Raw genomic sequence first — 14,795 nt, 5'->3', positions numbered from 1 at the left:
AGTTCCTTCTCCATGATAAGGAGATTGATATGCCTCATGGTTTGTGTATTTGAATGCTTAGGTGAAGTATAGCCATAAAGGCATTATGAACACAATTTGTTGTTTATTCCCTGTGTTGATATGTGGTACACCTTACTTGTATTGTTATACTTAATTGTAATTAAACATTTATATGCCGGCTTGTCAAAGCTTTTGCTTAGTCACTTTAAAAATTGGAAACATTGTTTGAATTCTATTTTTTGTCGCTTTGATTCATTACAGGCACACGTGCATGTATGTTACTACCGTGCCATTAATATTTAACTGGTACCGGTACTACTGTAGAAGATGAAATTTTGTGTACTTCCCTTAGTTAACTTGGTGATTGCACTTGTGTTTCTTAAGCTTGGGTAAGGAACATAGATTGGTGATTGCTTGATGTGTGACTGAGTGGACTTTGAAAACATTCTCTAAGCATGTATTAAATAGGCATACATTCTTTATCACGTTGGTAGTTTCTATACTTAGTACACAAATTAGTATATTTGATAGATTTCACAAATAACTGCACACACACGGCATTATACTAGCAATGCTTCCTTTGTAGTATACAGGTCATCGGTCATTTGTATTTGGGGCTTTTCTTCATGGACGGGTTGATATATCGTCTCTGGTGTTGTTTATTTTAGTACTTCGTGACACTGAATAACTTTTTTCTATTGCGTTGCGCCTGCATGCCCGCTCTGTGCTTGAAACTGCTACTTTGCCGCGTTGTACTCTACGTTTGCTGCTTCCCGCTTCATTGCGTTATACTTCACCGTTACTGCTTTGCTTCGTTGTTGCATTGCTAGTCAACACAAGTAGGTATTATTACTGTGCATATAGTATTTTACCTACTCTATTTACTTCTCTCTGCGCTACATTGTGCATTTATAGTGACATTGCTACAATACTTTGGTATGCGATATACCTTCTACTACAACAACAACCGCTGTTTCTCGTTAGGCTGCATGCATTTCACGTTCAGTGAATATTTGCGCATTCATTCATTATGGAGCTCAGCAAGGAGGAACTCGATAATATGGTGGAAGCATTCCGAAAGGCAGGACTAAACCCCAAATCTGAATCACCTGAGGATTTTAAGCATTGGGTCCAAGAATTATCACAACAGGACATGGCACCTGTGGTTAAGAAGGAGCCTGAAGAAAAGAACCCAAAATCTGATATGAAATCATCCACAGTGACCTATCATAACCTCCCTAAACTGCATTTCTTTAGTAGAGAGCCTGGAAAGGATGCGGAGTATGACTTGTGGCCCTCTGAGTTGAATTGTTTATTGGACACACAGACCTATTCCAATCCTACAAGCAATACGACGATCCCTTAAAGGAGAAGCGCTCTAGCCGTCATGAAACAGGGACATAAGGCCACCATATCAGACATCTTATCGAAACTTAAAAGTGCTTTTAAGTGGCACACTTAGAAGGAGCTCTGTAGTTATGTTCAAGTTTACAGTACTTGTCAAGGAGAAAGCGAGGATGTCTCAGCATAGAGTTTGGGCTTGGAAAGGTTACTCTATCAGTTTGCAGAGCAGAAGTCAATACCACCAGCTGAGCAAGATGAAATGTTGAGGACAAGATTATGGGATTGACTTAATCCAGCTCTTAAAAGTTAAAAGATCACAAACTACTGATGTTCTCCGTCTCTGTCGTCATTGCCATATAAGGGATTCGTTGAAGTAAACACTAAGTCTATTGGTTGTGGCACAGACAAGGATACAGATACTTCATGTTTACTCTTAGTTGTCCCTGATACAACTGTAGGGTATCGGTCCTATTGGGAACCAATGTCCTTTCACATCTGTTGGAAGAATGCAAGGCCTTTAATGGAACGAGATTTCTTAAAAAAGGTGACTTGTACACACCATGGTATTTGACATTCCGGAATTTGGTCATCCAGGATAGGGAGTTGACCAAGAATTGAGGAAAGTTAGGATTTGTCAAATCTGCAGAGACAACAGTATTTCCATACCGGCTAACAGTACAGTTACTATGAAAGGACAGTTGAGTGGTGGAACCCCATATCGGCAAGTATGGACCCTTCTACAGGCTACCACAGTATCATCTGATTTGGATAGTGCACCAAATCTTATCACTTATGATTACCACCGCCCAGAGGAAATAAAGTAACTTGTGTCCAATATCACAACAAAAACAGCTATTATACACCCAAGAGCTGTTCTTTGTGAATTACAACCTGTTACAATTGAAAGATTATCACCTGGAAAACCTGTGGACTCTGACAATTTACTTGAGCAAGTGGAAGTTGAACAGGGTGGATTAATAAGAGAGGAGATAACACAGGGACTTGAAGTTATCATGAAGTTTACAAATATTTTCTCCAAAAGGGATGACGATGACACTCAAATATGGTTGAACACAGAATATACTTACAAGATGACATTCCATTTAAACAGAGACACCGTCGAATTGCGCCCGGCATGTATAGTGAAGTAATTAGCCATCTTTTGTCTGCCCGAGTTATCCGACCTTCACATAGCCCATGGACCTCTAATGTTGTCTTGGTAATTCATGATCACAGCTAAATCCTCATCCTTTCTAGTTCAAGTGGATAAATCAGTGGAAGGGAATTGGCTATTTGATTGTTATTGAACGATATCAAATCATTGATATGCCTGAAGCTAAGTTAAACTTCTTGGCCAAATTACCTTGTTATGACTTTCCAATCCGAACAGAAATTCCGATTCATATACATAATGAAACAGATCCGCAAGGAGCGGAGCACAATTGGTGTCCAACGGGATGCCTACTTCTTGCCTAAATTTGATGTCTCAGTGGGAATCATGCAAGAAGCCAAAAGGAAAAGTACCGTAAGTCCCCATGACCCCAGTAAGGTGGACTAACTTTGGTTGTTACTAACTAATCTACTGAAAAACTATTTGATTTGAATGTGATCCGGGTTGTTTTATACCTAGCCTTTGATACTTGCCTTACTGTTTTAGTGTCCTTTGTCGATAAGTACTTAATAATAATTAACTTGTTCTCATCGCAATATGGCTGCAATATTGGATGTCAAATATCAACTCACCCACTAACGTACTCATCATGACAAAGTGACCTTTGTAAGATGTGTGATGTCCCTGTGCCTTGTTGCAAGCATACACTCATGGGTGCATCGAGATCGCCAGCCTCAGAATGCCGTTTTGTGGGAATGTATCGCCATTTTTCGTTCAGTGGCTGAATCAGCTCTTGGATGTTGACCAGAGGATATTGGCTACATTAAACACGTCGATCCAGGTCATACCAGGGATACCCATAGAAACATGTCTAGAAAACATGCTGGTCAAGGTTAAGCATTTATTTGTTGGTGTTAAGGACGCCCTATCTTTTTGTGTGTTTCTTGATACCACACTCAGCAATATTCCTGCTATGGCGCAATGTGTATGCGACATACCACCGTCAGTAATATCTCAGGATCGTGGTTGTGCCTCTATTTGATGGCAGCATCATCGTTTCGCCTCCATAGTATGTAATGCCAGCTTCATGGTTTTGCCTCACCGAAATAAGTCTATTTAATCTTAGCGGGTGGTGTCGCCTCTAATATAATGTCAGCATTGTGGGTTTTCCCCTTAATGGTGTAAATATTGGTATTTTACCATTTCAAAGTTAAATAATTAAATTTTCGTTGTGTTCATTGAATTTCCTTCATAATGATTAGTTGAATTTTGTCACATGTTATTACATTCATTTCCCAATGAATGTAAAACATTTAGACACGCCCACCGAGGCAGACTTCTTTTATTACTACAGAATGTCGGGGAATCCCAATATTACAGTCTGCTCTCGAGTATGGTCATTCACAGGGAATTTAGCGAAATTTATGCATATTCATTGTCCAAACAATCCTTTGAAATAGCAAACGTGCAGGATGGCTGGATTGTTATTTTTCCCGCTTGCCTCGGTTCCAGAACTTTCATGTCTTTGGGTTTCATTTCTAATTGGCATATTCATTTCTAATTGGCATATTCCTTTTGTGTCTTCCCGTTCCGAGGGAACTAATGGTTGAATCTGGCGGTAAAAGGCCATGTCATTTGAAACACCGCCTTCTCCTGGACATATTTGTTTCGGTTCATTTCAGTCTGACTGTAGCAGTTCTTCTCGCCACTTGCCTTGATTGACAGGTCCTATGAACTTTGTTCTGATCCTCCTCTCCGTTGATTGGCTACTGACTTCGTAGGCGTGTTAAGTTATGTGCATAAATTAAACAATTACCTGATTCATGTCACGCCACAGAATGTATTCTACACCTAGAGTGAGTGAGTGAGTATGGATTAACGACGCTTTTAGCAATATTCCAGCAATATCACGGCGGGGGGCACCAGAAATGGGCTTCACATATTGTACCCATGTCGGGAATCGAACCCGGGTCTTCTGCGTGACGAGCGAACGCTTTAACCACTAGGCTACCCGACCGCCCCCTACACCTAGACGGTTTATCAATCTCGTCATTTGTGTCTGCTTAAAAACAAATGTTTTTAGTTCAAGTGTTGTAGATAAAACAGGTTACTGTTGTTGTATTTATATATAAGGACTGAGTGTGTATACGTTTCGGTTAATTGATATTTGAATCGAAAAACCGATGTGAATACAGGATTCATACAGTTTGCCCATCGGTTTTTCGATTCATACCTCAAAGAACCGAAAAAAATAAACACAGTCAATCCTTAAATGTAAAAATGTTTAGGTCAGATCAGGTCATGTCCGTGGTTATGTCGCTATATTGCTTTATGAATGCCATTGAACCACCACACTCATTGTATACGTACATGAATAGTGCAGCCTCGTCCTTGGTCTGCTCGTCATAAAGAAATTCAGTTTGGAATCCCTACATGAATACTTTATGTATGTAATGTCAATTCTTTCTTCCGTGTGTATCGTTTGACTATGAAAGATCGTTGGCCATGAACGCCGAGAACAAATAACAGATATACAAACGATTTGATCATATTCCTTCCAAGACATGACATGGTACAGAGAATCTAAAAGTGTACAAAAGCTGCAACAAAAACACTGATACTGTGAAAACAAGCACTAAAGCTCCCTTTTAGAAATATGTTTACAGATTTCCCTTGCTATAGTTCGGCGTTCTCACGCTACAGTATTGATTTCCCTCGATATACCTTTTCCCCCGCTATAGTACCGCGTTCCCTCGCTACAGTACCGCGTTGGCTCACAGCAATTGCTGCGTTCTCTCGTTATAGTTTCGCGTTCCCTTGCTGTACGGTAGCGTTCACTAGGTGTAAAGTTCCATGTGTTCCATGTGGATCAAGCACGGGAGTTGCATCGAATACGATAATTTTACCTTATCTACACGAGAACAAGACGAACAGTGTTATTTTAGTGATATCATATTGAGGACAATGTTTATATACTTATTAACGTGATCGTTTGAGATTTTTATGTTTTTAAATATTTATTAGACAATGTTGATTTGGTTGAAACGAATCGAAAATCTTTCAACATTTTCAAACATTACATATGAGAACATGCGGTGGCTCATCGATTGAACATTCTGCACAAAGCAAATTAATTTTGAGGTGTATAGAAAGCACATCTTACATAAAATATCAAACTTGTTGATCTTGTAATGTATTTGATTTACGCCGTGAGAAACATGGAACCCAATTCATTCACTCACTCACTCACTTTTGTAAAAAGGAAATATTAAGTTTGAACTGTACATTTGTAACTCTGATAGCTGTTGGAAGTGTCCGCTGGGAAAACTTTGATAAGATTATTTTGAAACACGAATTAAATTAATGTATATTCTCACAATTATAGACATACCAATTACAGACTTGTCCTAAATAAGTTATCAAATATCGAGTTTGACCAACTCTGCACAGTGAATTGCATTCACATTAAGTGAAGTATCCGCCCAAAAGAACAGAAAGTACATGGCGTATATTTGCCAGTATGTTCATCTTCGGTCAGTGTTATTCCTTCTTACTGAAGGAAATGTTTTAATATTCTTTACTTTTATCATTATATATATGCCACTTAGGAAGGGTATCCATTTTTAAATTGTTGTGTAATTCAATCATGGAATATTTGAATGGACGGCCCTTTCAGCGGTACCAATCTGCTTCGTCACAGTCTCCGTGAAGAACCAAGTACATAAACAAACATGAATGAAAGGAAAGAATGAATTGAATGTCCATACAAACGGAAAAGAAACATGTACACTGTTGATCAAATACAGATGTCAATCATATACAAAAAAGTGGCCACGAGATTGAATTTTGTGCAACCCCACAAAAGATTAACTGCTAGTACTTTATGCATCTGAATTGAATTCGGGAATATTAGTGAAATAAAAGACGAATAGAGAGATAACACTTACAAGTTTAGGCAGGTGTCTGACAGACAAATTAAGCTTTGAAATCAGAACATGTGTATGTGCTATATATCATCCCTTTGAAATTGGACGTATATCCGCAACTGTATGCCCTAGGGGGATATCCATCCTCCCATTTGTCGTTGCTGTCCATGAGGGCGCCGTTAGTCCGGTAGAGTTGTCCGTCAGTGCTACTTCGGGTGATACCCATCCATAGCGAATTTGCAATGGACCCTCCTGAACTTCCCCTGTCTTTCAAGAAAGAAAAAGAGCAATTTCACTCTCTAATGAACCCCAATAGTTTATATTGATCAAGGCATAATGTAAATGCAAATGATGGCAAGATGTGACAACTATTTCAGACAGTTATATAATGGCTCAAGTGATTCACAAAGAAAGAAGTGAGCGAGTGAGTTTGGTTTAACGCCACTACGAACTCCATTTCAGGTGTCAACTTGATGTGAAATGAAAGTGTGAAGGGAAGTAGGGTCTAGACGTTGACCACTTCCTTGATATCCACGAGTACGGATGTGGTGCACATAAAGCTAAACACATGATCAAACCAACGATCATATGTTTCTAGTAGGCCTAAGGAATTACGTCTTTCAATCATTCATCGACCTCATTCGATCATTCATTCATCCAAACAAATATTTATGAACATTTATTATTATAAGTGAACATTTAAACTTGAATGAAACAAACACATTGATAAAAACTAATTGAATTAATTAAGAATTGTGAAGCACGCCAGAGCTCTAAGGTATCAATACATGGCATACCTACCACATACAGTCTAGCAAGATACAGTTACATGCTCGCCTACAATTTTGTAACAACAAAATGGCATGCCTGTATACTCACCCTCTAGGAACATAGCCAGTGCGGCAAACCTTTCCTGTGTGTCCAGTGACGCCATATCGCCTCCATTCTGCCTGCATGTTGTGCTAGCGTCATTCCAGGATTTTGCAGTGTCATAATATATGTACCTGACTGGTGCCGTTACAGGAGTCGTAGTTGTAGTGGTTGTAGTGGTGGTAGGCGTTGTAGTTCTTGTAGTAGTAGTGGTTTGTTGTGGTAGGTGTTGTAGTTGTAGCGGTGTTGGTTGTAGTAGTGGGAGGTGTTGTAGTGGTGATGGTGGTTGTGGTTGTTGTGGTAGGTGTTGTAGTGGTGGTGATTGTAGTGGTAGGTGTTGGAGTTGTAGTTGTGGTGGTTGTAGTTGTGGGAAGTGTTATAGTTACGACAGTAGTTGTAGTTGTTGGCGCTGCAGTCTTGGTTGGAGTTGCCTTATTTGTTGGAGCAGCAGGTATTGTTACAGCAGCAGTTGTTAAATCTAAACAAAAGTGTTTATATTTTGTTTAAGAACAATATTTTCATTTTAAGTGTATCGTTTTGTCATGAGTATCAGGTACATGTATTGCAAAGATTTGTAAAAGAAATAGAGGTCATCAAATAGAGGAATAAACATTGTGTTTAGCAAACCTTGGCGAACTAAAAGCATAGTGTTTATACCTACTACAGGATATTTACCATCCCAAAACACACTCGTGTGATAACCCCCTTATCGTATAATGTCATTCTTCAATTCTGTGGTCGAACAATATCTTTCCATCTCTCACAAACATACCCAAATATTGCATGTTTTCAGGAATGCACGCATTAATATATATACACATGCACAAAAGTTAAGCGCCACCCACCATATTTGTGAGCTGTTACTTTTGGCACTTAATGATTACTATTATAACAAGATGTACGATTGTTATAAGCCGTATATGTTAACCTCATGTGATGCAAAAGTTGTCCCAAAACAAGTTTATCTTGTGTTCAAAAAGAATATGAGCAGAGAGGAATTTTACCGAAGACCAGAAATTGAAGGATTAGAAAACATTTAAAAACCTTTTTTTTGTCATGTAACTGTCATGTGGCAGCAGACCATATCAGGTGTCACATAGACACCCTAGGGAGTGCAGAGTCTATTGCAAGACAGAAACGTCAGTAACGTGTGTTTGATCCACGGACATTGACCACAGCTTCAACCCTACGCCTCATACTCATTACAAGTCGTTTAATGCTTCTCTGAGGCAAACGGATCCATTCTTCATGAAGTGCGGCTTCAAGTTCAGCGAGATTTTGAACTGGGGGATCACGATGTCTGATTTTCCGTTCAAGAATGGCCCAGAGATGCTCAATCGGTTTAAGAACCGGACTACAGGCCGGCCAAGGAAGAGTGGCGATAGCTTCTTGACGCAAATAACCACAAACTGCCCGAGATCTGTGTGGTCTAGCATTGTCGTCCATGTAAACAGGTCTTGTCTGAAGAGGATGGTTGTCAAAATGAGGGACTACGTACCATTGGACGATGAACGGCATCTTGGTATTGTTGGTCATTCAGGTTTCCACGAATTGTCACCAGCGGAAGTTTGCAGCCGAAGGAAACACAACCCCATATCATGACAGACCTCCCGCTACATGCTAAGGTCTTCTGGATGTTCCTTGGTCCAAAACGAGTGTTACGTTGCCTCAAAACACGTATTCGACCATCAACAGTTCATAGCAGCATTCAACACTCGTCAGACCAATGGATCCTTCTCTAGTTGGCCAAGTTCCATCGACTACGGGCACGACACCATATCAGACGATTCCGCATGTGCCTCTCAGTCGGTTGAGGACGTTTTACTGGTCTTCTGGCGTTACAACCAGCCGCTCTCAAGCGACGCCTTACGGTCATCGTCGAGAGTCTCTGATGGGTAATCCACTGCAGTCTTAAATCTGTTGAAGTGGCAAATGGATTTCGTCTGACTATCCTGAAAAGACGTCTATCCTCTCATGTTTGACAATCAAACGAGTGATAACGCTGTGATGACGATCCATGTGTCTTGCAATGGCCCTGCATGACATGCCATCATTTTTCATGCCTATCACTTGCCATCTTTCAGCGTTCGTTAACTTTCTCCTCACCATGGCTGATTTGCAACCTCTATGTCATCATATTTCGTATTTCTGATTCCCACACGTGAAATCAAGAGACTATGAATATGGTGGCGCTTAACTTTTGTGCATGTGTATATATTACGTCAGAAGTCATGTGTCGGTCGGGGAGTGACAACAGTCAACATAGTTCATAGTTGCGTAAGTACATATAGGTAAACAACAACTGCCTTAACAAATTGTTTCTGGTTGCCTTTCCCTGCTACCCCACAGTTAGACACTGATTTTCAGTATATTATACCTTTCTTTTAATAATGATAGCAATTATCCCAGTAGTTTTTCAAGATTCCCGATGGTTAATTCTGACTCGATCGGTGAATGACAAGGGCGACTTCATAGTTTGTAAACACTTAAAGAAGTCCCTACTTGACCTTTGATATTTGCATCTATATTCGCACATGACCCCAACGGATATCGTTTTTATCCGTTGGCTTTATCCTGCGGAGAAACCCACCCATTATTATGAAAGAAGAATATATCTGTATGGACGAAGAACTATACCGATTCCCGATTTTTCGATTACTAGAATGCTCATGATGTCAATCACTAGATTGTCTGGTCCAGACTCGATTATTTACAAACCGACGTCATATAGATTGAATATTGCTGAGTGTGGCGTTAAACAACGAACAAACAAACAAACAAAACCACTTTGATCCCGAGTCAAAACGTCACGCCATGGAATGGTATCATTCCACTTCACCTGCCACGGAAGAAATTCAAGTTTGCATAGTCAATGAAGAAAGTTATGGCCACGGAGTGAGTGAGTGAGTGAGTGAGTGCTTTACGTCACATCGGCAATATTTCAGCCATAGTCACGAGAAGTTATACATTATTAATAAGTATATTTAAACCAAATAAAGCCTGTCATCGAGGGACAGTAAAATTACTAGAATATCACAGATTAATGTTTAAAACTAGCATACAACCATAAAAAGATATCACTAAAAGAAACAGTACAATATTAAAAAGGGCTATAGATCGCCAGCAGCTGAAGGTAGATCACCATGCTAGGGTCCATGGTAACTTACAGTACTTTTGCTACCTGCATGGACCCAAGCCGGATTTACATCATCCCCTCAGCTGATGGCGATTATTGACAAATTTAGCCTGATTAAACAAACGCACACATATTCTACGATTAAAATTGTGGTTGATTTTTTTATACTTCGAATGACGTGGTCTGACGTACCCTCTCTGGAGGACAATAATTTTACGCTACTTTAACCCCTATCAAGGGTACAGCCACTAACAATCGCAGTTAACATGTTTCTTTCAACCAATTCTAAAATGTTTATTAATTACAAAACATATCATCAAAATTTATTTAATAATTCTATTTCTTTAAAAAAATAATAATTAAATGACTACTTACGTGATGCTTGAGGACATGCTTGACCGTGATTCTTTCATCACAAGGGATGCAGAATGGAGGATCCTCACCTCTGAAAATATATCCACGAGAGTAACCGGAATGGCCAGTACGACATCGTCTTAAAATGACCTCTTCAAATCTGGACTGACAACCCAAGTAGGTATAACCGATATTTGCTTTTATTGCATGTAATTTATTTATACCTACTTGGGTGTCCCACTTCTTCTGCCTTAGATCTCTGATGTAACATCTAATAACAGGTTATAATCACTGTATGGTATAAGAAGTGGTGTCACAGATTTGTTGAGTGCTGCTTTTGCATCAGCATCAGCATCAGCAATTGTATTACCAACAATTCCAACATGGCTGGGTAACCAACAAAAGACGATGTCGTATTGGCCAGTAGCAAATTTGTTATGTAGTTCCATTGTGTCGAGTAAAATTAGATGCTGACAACGAAGTATTTTTAATAGCCTGAAGACAGGAGAGATAGTCTGAAAAAAATATGAATTCCTAATGTTTAGTCTGTTTACTAATATATTCTAAAGCAGTTAAAATAGTCTTTGATTCAGCTGTGAAAATGTTTGAGTTATCAGGTAATCGAGTTGATAAAGTTCTGGATCCAAAGACAGTGGCGCTGGCAACAGCATCACCATCTTTGGATCCATCAGTAAAAATAGATTTGTAAGTATCATATTCACTTCTTAACTGATAATATACTTGTTGATATTGTAGTTGATTAGTGTCAGATTTTTTAAGTTTAGATAAGGTAAGATCCACCTGTGGCTTTAACAACTGCCAAGTAGGAGAAGAAAGCAGGCGAAAAGGAGCTATATTTTCGAGATCAATATTTGCAGCATTTATAAAAGGTTTAATTCTTATTCCGAGAGGCGGAATAAAAGATGACTTCTTACTGTACAGTTTCTCATAAAAAGGATTAAATACACAATTATATGCAGGGTTAGACTGATTAGAATATAATTTTGTGATGTACTTTAGAGATAGTATAATACGGCGTTGTTTCAGTGAGGGCTCATCGGCCTCAACATATAGACTGTCAATGAGAGAAGTTCTGAAAGATCCAAGGCAAAGCCTCAGACGATGGTGATGTATGGGATCGAGTAATTTAAGATTACTTTTACAGGTTCTACCATAGATGATGGAGCCATAATCGAGCTTAGAACGGACAAGTGATATATGTAAGTGAAGGAGGGTCGTTTGATCACCTCCCCACTTGGAATTAGAAACAACCGTTAATAAATCTAGTGCCTTCAGACATCTAGCTTTCAAATATTTAATATGCGGTAAGAAAGTAAGGTTATGATCAAAAATTATTCCTAAACATTTAGCTTCTTTTACAACTTTAATTGGAGTTCCAGATAGATGTAAAACTGGGTCCTTATGTGGTTTATATTTTCGACAGAAAGGAATACAATTAGTTTTAGATTTAGAAAACTTGAATCCGTTCTGCTCTGCCCAAACATTGATTTTATTAAGACAAAGCTGCAACTGTCTCTCAACTGTGTGCACATTTTTACCTCGACACGATACATTAAAATCATCAACGAACAAAGACCTGTCAACAGAGTCATTCAAAACCTTGGATAAATGATTTATTTTTATGCTAAACAACGTTACTGATAATATGCTAGCTTTTTGGACACCTTGATCTTGGTCGTGAAAATCAATCATGATTTATCCCACACGAATTTCACTGATTCAACAGTAGGATAGTCTGCATACTGATTGGGACCATGGGGGCGTATCACTATAGCTACTGGTGATAGTAGAAAGTCAAAGCCAATACTGAAAACAACAAACACGACTCCCAAAAGCAATACATTGTCACACAGGGAGCCAGCCAAACGGTGACTGAGCATTGCCGCGTGACCATAGATCTGGCGAGAATAAAGGTGTCAATGTCCCAATGTCCCCTAAGCGACATATTCTGGCATTAAAAATAGTTATCATGTTCAGGCAATAGGGACGACCATCGTGGTGATTCCGTGCTAACAGGATAGACCAGGAGACCGTCATCTCAATCGAAGCTCTGGAGCATGTCAAGTGAACGAAGCTGTCGAGTGAACAAAGCAACCGTCGTGGATATGTATTGTTTAAGATAACGAACAAATTCACTGAAGCCTTTTCATCCTCCTGTACACATTCTCTGGTGGAGATGGACGTCAAAAGATATTGTCCGGTTATCTTCACTTTTATCATTTTAATTCGGCATGTTCTAACAAGTGGGGGCATACGAAATGGTTATTTCATGAGACTGGAAGGGTTTAACGGTTATGTTGTGAAGGTCTCCGCTCTTTGGTCGAGGAAAAGCTCTGGGCGTTTATCCACTTGCATTATTGCCTGTTTGGGGGATCTGAACTGCAAGTCTGTGTTTTTCAACAAAGCTTCTGCTGACTGCACCGGACACTCTACGGTTTTCACAACAACGTTGTCGGCGACGACAGAAGCGGACACGATCTACTTTGAAAATATAACACCAACGGGTAAGTATTACTAAAATACCTGAATTGTTCTTAAAATTGATTTGGTATTTAGATAATATTTTACGTAAAAAATACTGGGTCAATCAAAAATATTTTAAAAGTATTATTTAAAAAAAATGTTCATTAGTATTATTTTGTTTTAAATTCATGTTCTTGAAACTAGTATTTTACCAGATAATATATTCTAATATTTAAAATAACCATAAGCGCATGACTGGGAATATTGCTGAAAAAAGGTATGGAAAGGTTTGACAGGTCACCGTTAGAGGATTGCTATTTTGATCGACGAGTCAACGAGTCAAAGTATGGCATCGAACTCCTTCCCAGCGCGTGCACCTTCGTTACACTCTCGGTAGCATCGCTGCCACCAGTGTGGGCGCGGCCATTATAAGAATCTTGAAATTTGCCCTCTAACCCCATACTTAGTAACGTTCATTCTTTTGTTTATGTCTTTGGGAATGCCATCATAGTTCATTTTTAAAAGATTTACGACGGACCATTTTTTCAGATGAATTTGTTGTTTCAGATTGGTTCGAACTAACGGGAAATCGACCAACTTCTCCCTTACATTCTTACTATATCAATGACATGATAGACTTAATGAACTAGAAATTCAAATTGACAAAGGAAGTATTTTAGCAGGGGTAAGTGTATTCGGCGTCACGACAGTCGTCACTTGTTTATATTTTTAATTTGACGTTCACACGATATATGGCTTTTCCATTGGACGAGAGATCGGTCACGTGATCGCGAAATTGACGTTCTTATAAGTGTATGAACGACGCAGTTTGACGTTCATACGTTTTTCACGAGACCGTGTTCTTTAAATGACGTAAACACTGACGGACTACTTCCACAGTCCTGGGGAAACCCCTTGGAATTCCCAAGCACAAAAAACATACATGAGCGTTCTTTCTGATCATTTAGAACCTTTAATCTTGGTCTCAGCGTTTCAGTATACATTTAGAAACGTCAGAGAGTTTGACTGCATGAATGTTCACGAATATCCTCGCTACGGTGTATCCTAATGAACAAAGGAAGAAATGCCCATCTAAACTATCGTAGGATTGACTCGATTCGTGGCTAGGCTGACAGTGACCGTCTCCGGCACACTATGAGTTTACCTTAGTGTCGGTTTGACGCATCTTTAATCACCTTTCAAAGATCGGCCAGTTGATGTGCCTAACACATGTAACCGCCACAGGTTCATTGACAACATTGGAAATGTCTCCCGTCACGTTTATCGTGTCGGCCATTTTGACGTCTTGTACTTGATGTAAATGTATTACGACGCGCTGTCATTATGACTGACTTACTGAGGTCGTTCTTCTCAGACCTTTCTCATCTAATGGTGATATCATTTGAACACATGTGTTGCGTAAGATGTTTCTGAAGAGCAAGTTGTGCATCCATACGCTCATGTCACCTCTCTTTTTGAGGCACTAATTTATTCCGCGATAGACCTGGTTGTTGTATGTAAACATGAAGTCACACGTACTAGCTAAACTTATGTTTAGATCTTCGCCTAC

This window comes from Haliotis rufescens, unplaced genomic scaffold (assembly GCF_023055435.1).
Source record: "Haliotis rufescens isolate VD_foot unplaced genomic scaffold, xgHalRufe1.0.p SCAF_3, whole genome shotgun sequence".
In the NCBI taxonomy this organism is placed as follows: domain Eukaryota; kingdom Metazoa; phylum Mollusca; class Gastropoda; order Lepetellida; family Haliotidae; genus Haliotis; species Haliotis rufescens.
This window is presented reverse-complemented; position numbering follows the sequence as displayed.